The following is an 8,079-nucleotide window of genomic DNA, read 5'->3' as shown; positions in this document are numbered from 1 at the left end:
GCTGCGCTGAAACAACACACACCTGCAGATGAGAAAAGGCAACGGCTATGTCAGACTACTGTTTATGGCACCATGCAATTACCTACATTTACCCATCTACTTTGTTTGTTTACATACTCCTAACAACATCTTGTAAAAGTTAAGCATGTTCATATTCCAAGTTCTTTGTTCAAGGATTCCAAGTTTGCTTACTTCCCACAGGTAGAAGTATTAAGCATTAACCAACATAATTCGTGTACATTTTGCACTAGAAATTCCAAAATATCTTACACCAAGACCCACAAGCATCAGTGCAAAAAGTAAAACTTATAACCAAAGGGAAAAAAGCACACCTGGGGAACAGCAAAAATCAAAAGTATCATACACATCTGAATATGTGATGAAACATCAGCAAGATTTACTCACCCAAGCAAACAAAGTCAAGTTAGCATACTGATATAACGTAACTGATTGGGTATTCACTGTACCTGGCAAAGTGACTGAAAATTTCTGCACTACTATGGGCAATAAACTGTTCTGTTTTCCATTTAAGGAGGAATTTTATCTCCTGCCAGGTGACAAGGGCTGAGAATATACAGCAGGTTACGAACAGATATCATTATGGATATCAGTGTGAATCACACGTCCTTATGAAGGCCATCCAGATTTTTCTCCTACCAAAAGCAGGACGCCTAATTAACAGTAAAACAAGCAGCTATAAGCTGTACCAAGACACTCTACGATCTCACAGAGCACCCCTAAACTAGACTGACATCTAGTGCACCCTCTAGCTAGGCAGTTGGCCTTTAAACCTTCCAGAATGAAGGAGTAACTTTTTAATAGTTGTAGACATGCTGTCTAATATTACACTTTCAGTCTCTGGCACAAGTATATTACTTCCAATAACCAGCTGAGGTCACTGGAAGCTTAAGATCAATCCTGACCCCCTGAGGTCACATCAAAAGTATTTTTCAAGAAGAAAATGAGGTAATTCTCACTTATTCTCAACATGTCTTCTCTCAATCTCTAAAGCATCATAACAATACCAACACATTAATTCACCAGCTAGAAGTCACTCTTACTCTAAACACTCCGCACTGGTATCTCGATTCCATTTGAATGGCTTAATCTCTTCCTGACCTCCCAGAGCACAGGCCAGTTCAGTAACCAAAGGAAGAGCTCGAAGGCTCCCATCAGTCACATACAAATGGTGTTACAATACTCATTAGGCCTTGGAAGTCCAGAATGAACCAGATGACACAAGGCAGCACCAGGAGGCAGAGCACCACCAAAGAGACAACCGCTCAGCAACGTACCAAAGCTATGACCAACTGACAGCTAGTGCTCAGCACTGCCATTCCTTAAGTACAGCATCCCGGCGTTACAGTCACATTTCAGCCAGCTACGTTTGCCTGCCTAAGTCGTCCAAGTCTTAGCATGGAAGCACCAGAAACGCATTCTGACCTACTAGATAGAACCAGTACCCAACAATTTAACGTGGCATAAGGCTGAATTCAGTACTTAATGAAAATAAGACTTAATTATTCTACACGGAAGAAAATTCTTTCGTTAGCATGATAAGACTTCAGGTTATTCCAATGCAGTAATGGACTTAAATACATCGCTTTGTTGTCCATAAAGCAGAGATAACCTCTCCCACACACCAATAACCTTGTGCAACACACAGTATTCCAGGGCAGGAGCCATGCGAGGAGCCCTCCTGTCCCTCAAGCAAACAGCAGAGAAGCCCCCAGCACAGCATCAAACTCCGCAGCTGCTCCCACTGCAAACGAGCACCTGACTCCTCACTGGGCCAACCTGAGCAAGAGAATTCAGCTTCCACAACAAATACGAAAATGTGACAAATCAGCCTCTACAAACCACCATGAAACCCACTACCTCATCAGGGGTACAGCAACAGAAAAATACGCGCTCAGCCTCAAGGATTCATTTCTGAAAACCACCTTGCCCTACTCGCTGCAAGGAGACAGCGACAGAACACGCGGCACCCATCTCTTCCAGGCATGCTCACATGTCACTCAGTAACAATGTTCACTGCCCAATCATTTTCCAATGGAACAAGAAAGTGGTCCACATGAAAAATAAACTGAGAACAAAGCAGGAACCACCTATGCTAAGCACACATCCAAGAAAGCACACGAGACTTTTTGCACTGTTAACACTGCAGTATTTTTCAACGATTCTGCAGATATCAATTTGCCCAATATCAACAGCCAGCTCTGAAGCTGAAGTTAAAACGAAAATTCTGCTTACTTTAAGGAAGCCACACTAACTGCAATTGCAAAACACTCGTTTACCTCATCACCTCAAAGCTACAGGATCGCTTTCTAATTAGTTGGTCCACAGGCAACCAATGTATCTACACTTGAAAAATTAAAATAGTAACTGTAAGACTTGTGTGTTCTGTATTACACAAAGAAATTAATTTCTGCAGCTTTTATGCATCCCAACTCAGACATTTCAAGTTCCTGCTATTTAGTGGAAGATCACTTTCTCGTGGTCACTTCCTTACGACAACCTGACGTGGCTGTGAGCTCAACATTGGCAACCTCCCTTCAGATGTGCTGCTGCAGAAGGCACGTGCACAGAGCTGACAGCTCACAGGCAGCCACGCTTCCTGGTGGTTCTGGGAATCCAGCCCAGAAGGCACGTTAACAGATAAGGCTACAAGAACTCTTGAAGACTTCAAGCATTCAAACACCAATAAAGCTTCTGGGATAACACAAAGTCTCAATCCCACATGATATTCAAAGCTTCATTAAAAGTGATAAGAAGTATTGAAGTTTTGTTACTAAGCATGCTATCTAGCTTCACTACATAGCTATTGCCACAAGAACACAAATAGCTGCTTAGGAATGGACTTGCCAAAAAAATGAGTCGTAATGACCTCAGCTTAACTAATTCCACATGTGATACAAAACAAGGGCTCAATATTAAGCAAAAGCTAATGGTGGCATGACATAAACAAAAACTTTAAGGACTAAGTCAAATATTTTTGGCTAAAAGTATTTTATTAACTCAAAACATAACTGCTGCAAAATTGATCAGGATTCCAATGTTTAAAAAAAAAAAAAAGCATTCATTTTGCTTCTGTGATTTAAAGAAAAAAATCATAAGGCAGTAGTAAGAGGGCCAAATTCCACATTCATAAATCAGATTTATTTCAAGGTGCACTGAAGAGACAATAAGCAACTTGTGCCAACTTTCACACTAACCGTAACAGCACAGCCTGCTCACGTACTGCCACGTTTGCCTCCTGAAGAGCAAAGCAGGTGCAGAGGCAGCAGATCCACAAGGTGCCAGAGCTGCTGCTCCTCAGCTACTTCACGCACAAGTGCTCTTCCACTGCTGCTCACATACCTGAGATTCTCTTGCAGAGACTTTATCCCAAAGACATGTGAGAAACATCCCCACTAACAGCGCCAAGTCAGAAGGGGAAAGTGGAAGCCTGCCTACAATTAACCCGAGTCTTTTGATGACTCTTGACAGACAGCATTTCAAACACGCTCTTAAGACGCTGATGTCAGACTAAAGAGGTGCAAAGCTATTTCTGTCTGTGTGCTGGTCAGTAAGACAAGCAGGAGGGCTGGGTTCAGCACGAGCTGACACGATACCACAAGAGCAGCAGTTCAAGATGCGCAATTCTTGTCAAATCAAGGCAGGTTTAGAAGATTCAATTCGGTCCCCAGGGAGCATCAATGTACAACACCTATATGGCACACGCACAACGTAACCAGCAGCTGTCGGATGAAGGACTGAAATAACGTTCTAGCTGTAGGAAGATTTTAAGGTACCCATGCTGAGACTGTCCAGCAATACCTACAACTGGAGGCTACAGGGTTTTCCTTGTTACTTTTAATTTACTTTTTTTATGCTAAAGTTAACTGGTTAGATTAGGGAAGGTTTGAATTAGCTCAGAAATGACTGTCTGATACTTTCATATGCTGCAAAAGTTAATCAGAGCCAGTTACTACAGGCTTCCACTCCAATAGCTGGAGACAGGCAGACCTGCAGCCCGCAGAGAAGTTGCTACGTTTTCAAACAGAGCAAAATAACTGGGAGAGCATTACAGACTGCCACATGCTGATGAAATAACAAAACTTGAGTATGGCAGAAAACTCTATTCTGTGAGCACACCGCTGCCAGAAGGACCACCACCAGTGGGAGTCAAAAGAAAAATACCACCTATGGATAGTTTGACCCACATGTTTTGATATCGAGTTGGGGATTCCAGAAGCTTTATTTATTTATTAAGCTATACTCAATATGCATAAAAAAGAAGTCTTCAATTTGAAGTCTCTTACCTGCAAAGACAGATGTTTTTTTCTTAACAAGTAGCAGAAGCCAAGCCAATCCTGTGGGCAACCAATTAAAACCAACTTTTAGACTGCAATAAAGAATAAATGGAGGCAAAAATCAATGCAGGCAACACAACAGCAGTAACAGTCCACAAAGAACTGTATATACAGAAAGTTCAAACCTGCGACCACCACAAGGAACTGTGACATACAACACACAAGAGTAAGAGTGCATTTTCTAATACCTGCTCCCTGTATTTCAATACCTGCATTGCAGTTCCCGTACAGTTTGGGATGTGAATATGCCTTTGACAAAACACAGCAAGAACCACAAAGCATTCGAAGAATTTTTCAAGTTTCCCCATTTCCAACAGGTGAGCCAATCACTCTTTCAAAAGCAAAGATTAGAAATCAAACACTTGACAATTCCAAATTTTCACAAACCCTCACTCCACCAATAACACCAGCAGTCCTTTCTCCAACTGTGCGTCTTCCAATTCCAACAGAGCAACACACATCACATCTCTAAGTCTCCTGCAGGCCCTCCCCAGGAGCCAGGCCAAATGATGACAGCAGGCACTGCTCAGAGCCACCTCCAGCCAGCACCTGCACAGAGCACGCTGTAAGACCTCCCTGCTGATGTACAGTACTCTCACTCGTAATCCACTGTTTCATAATCCATATCCTGACCAAATGCCCAGGTTTCTCATCCTTGAAAGCATGAAATGTCTTCCTGGGATTACAACTCAATAAAAAAATAAAACAGAGAGAGCTGAACGTTTTACTATGCAACATATACATTCGGTATTTTAAAGAAGGGATGGAAAACATCTTCCTTTTTCAACGCTTCATATACAACCTCACGCTGAAGATTTCCTTCCTGGAATGTTACCCAGAAAGAACTACTCCAAGAACAAACACCTGTCTGCCCCTCAGACAACCCAAACATGCAGTCTGCCGTTATGAGCATCATTATCAAAATGAAATTACAAAGAATTACAACTAGACCATCCACAAACTCCCTGGCAGAAGGAATCAAGACGAGCAGATATATGCGCAGATCTTCAAGAACATGTAACAGCAGGCTTACAAATAAGAGATACAGCTATGCTTTTCAGATTTGTATTAAAAACGCATATAAAAAAATTAAGACTAGTTTCATATTACAACCTTAAGAAAAATCAGGCAATCCTACAGTGAAAGGACTCAATTATACTCTTACATATCTTGCAGTTTCAATCAGCAGTTTACAAGGCAGGTAAGAACATAACCACCTGAAAACCAGTTTCATGCAAGACCACATCTGCTTCCTGGAACAGATAAATCTTTTGTGCACCAGGAACATTCCCCCAAAAAATTATTTCAGATACTTCCAGTATAGCAACCACAGCATTGCAGATGTCCACCGCAATGGAATAAGCCAACGTGCTACCAGGGCAGACACGGCGTACACCAAACCAAGCAGCATACCTCAGAGAAGGTGCAAAGCTCCGCTCTGTGTTTAAACTTTACACAAAACATCGCTTCTGTTTACAACTCTGCATTCTGTCAGAGAGCACCCATCGCTCTCATAAAGACGTCCTTCCCAGCCAACCTCGCGTGCAGGAGCATAGCAGGGAGGCAAACACCGACCAGAGGACAGGTGCCCCCCACAACACCAACACCGTACCTCTGCGCACCGCCGGGGCTCCACAACACCTCGCGGCTACACGCCAACAGCCACCGCCATCCACTGCCACGGCACGCCCGACGCGGGGCCCTCCCAGGAGTCCACCGAGGAGCCAACAGCCGGTTGTCCTGCCTAGCCCCGGCACGGCGGGGGGGGGAGGGGGGTAAGAAAGTCACTAAGAAGAATGCGTAACGTCAGGAACGGCTGGTGAAACAAGAGCCGAGAGATTTTTCCAAAGAAAGTTCAAGGGAGACTGCAGGCGGGAGGACCCACCGCAATACCTGCCGCCGCAGAGCCGATTTTTACCGACGACGAACGGCCTTAAGCGACCGCGAGGAGCTCCCCGGCACTTACGGGGGGGAAACTCGAGGAGCGGCGTCGGCACGGCGGGCGGCGGAGCCCTCCTTCCCAGCAACGCGGGGAGCGTTCGCCCCGCTCCGCCCCCCGGGGCCGCGGAACCCCGCCGCGCCCGGCCCCGCGCCGCCTCCTCGGCCGCCCGCGCCGCCGCCCCGCCGGGCGCGCACCTCCCGCGGCCGCGAGGTGCCGGGGCCGGGCCGGGCCCGCGTCGCTTCCCCGGCCGCCCGCACGGCTCCGCGGGCCGCGGCGAGAGGCGGCGGGCGGGGGTGCGGCCCAGGCCTCCCCAGCCTCTGCGCGGCCGCAGAGAGCGATGCCGCTCGGTGCTCCGCTCCCCTTTGTGCGCGGGGCCGCGTGCAGCCGCGCCCGCCCGGCCTCCCTCCCCTCGCCTCGCCGCGGGCCCGCGACGCGGGGCAGGCGGGCGGTCGGCGCTGGCCCGGCCCGTCCGGGCGCCGCCGCGCTCTTACCGAGGGATCTGTACGGGAAAAAGGGTTAAGAACGGCGCCAACACCGCCCCCGGGCCCCGCTCCGCGCCGAGCCCAGCGCCACCGACCGCGCAGCGCCACAAAATGGCCACCTCGCTGCGGCGCCGCCACCCGCCGCCAGGGAGGGGCGGGGCTGAGGGCCCGGCGGAAGGAGGAGGGCGGGGCTACGCCGCCCGCGCAGCGCCCCCCTGCGGCCGTCCCGCCCTGCCCTGTTCGATGGCGCATGCGCAGCGCGTGTGTTGCGGGGCTGCGCGGGTATCGCAGGCGGGTTTGGTGTGAAGTTAGGGGCTGGAGCCGGACGGAGTGCCGTCAGACCAGTGGCGCCCGATGCCTCTGGTACCACAACATACATGCATTGATGATGTGTTGAGTTTTGTGGACATTAACGGTGGTACAAGTGAGCGGAAGGGTTATTGAGTAATCAGAGCCGTCAGATGGGCAATGAGCCCTGAGGCAACGAGCTGCTGCTGCTTCGCTTAGAAACGTTGCAGAATTAGAATCGCGCGTGTCACCCCAAGTCAGTGCCCTTTTTGTTCTAAATTCCCCTTGCTGTATTCACCCTTCACTTCAGCGTTCTCACCGTGCACACACAGCTCGTCCTGGCAGGAGCACAGCAGGGCACCTGTCACCGCTGTGCCTCCACGGGACGGACTGCTTCAGCTCTCATTTATAGCAGAAAATGTAACCAGCATAGTCTGCTGCACGCAACAAACAGTCATATAGCAAACTTTTTATTTGCAAAGCCAGAATTGTGACAACTCAGCAGCTGTTCAGCACCAAGCAGCAGTGTTGGCAGGCACTGGGATGCTCACCTCCCACCCCCACAGCATCTCCCTTCTTACTCCTCCCCATCGCTCTCAACCCCTTCAAATAAACAGCCCACACCTGCTCATCCCCTTGGTAACCCCAGCTTTGCTGCTTTTAGACTTCATATCTGCTAGGGTTGCCCTGAAAACGTATCCCTTCTGTCAAGTGATCCCCTCCCTTTTGTTTCCTTAGGCAAGAGGGCCAGTGTGGGCCTACTGCACCCCACAGCTCCCTATTTGCTCTCCACAGTGTCCTGGTATCTTGTAATTCATTTGTTCTTATCCTAAGTGGCACCCAACAGAGCCAGCACGTGCATGCACATCAAGCACAGCCAGTGGATGCTCCCAGGGATGTTTAGTACTGGCATCCAGTGGCAGGCTTACTGTGCCTGGCAGAAATTTGCTTGCCCAAGACCCACCCAGAGGCAGCAAGAGCACAGGACTCAGGGCCTCATGCTGCAGCAACA

This window comes from Tetrao urogallus, assembly GCF_951394365.1.
Source record: "Tetrao urogallus genome assembly, chromosome: 16".
NCBI classification, from domain to species: Eukaryota; Metazoa; Chordata; class Aves; order Galliformes; family Phasianidae; genus Tetrao; species Tetrao urogallus.
The sequence above is the reverse complement of the archived record's forward strand: the minus strand, read 5'-3'. Positions refer to the sequence as shown.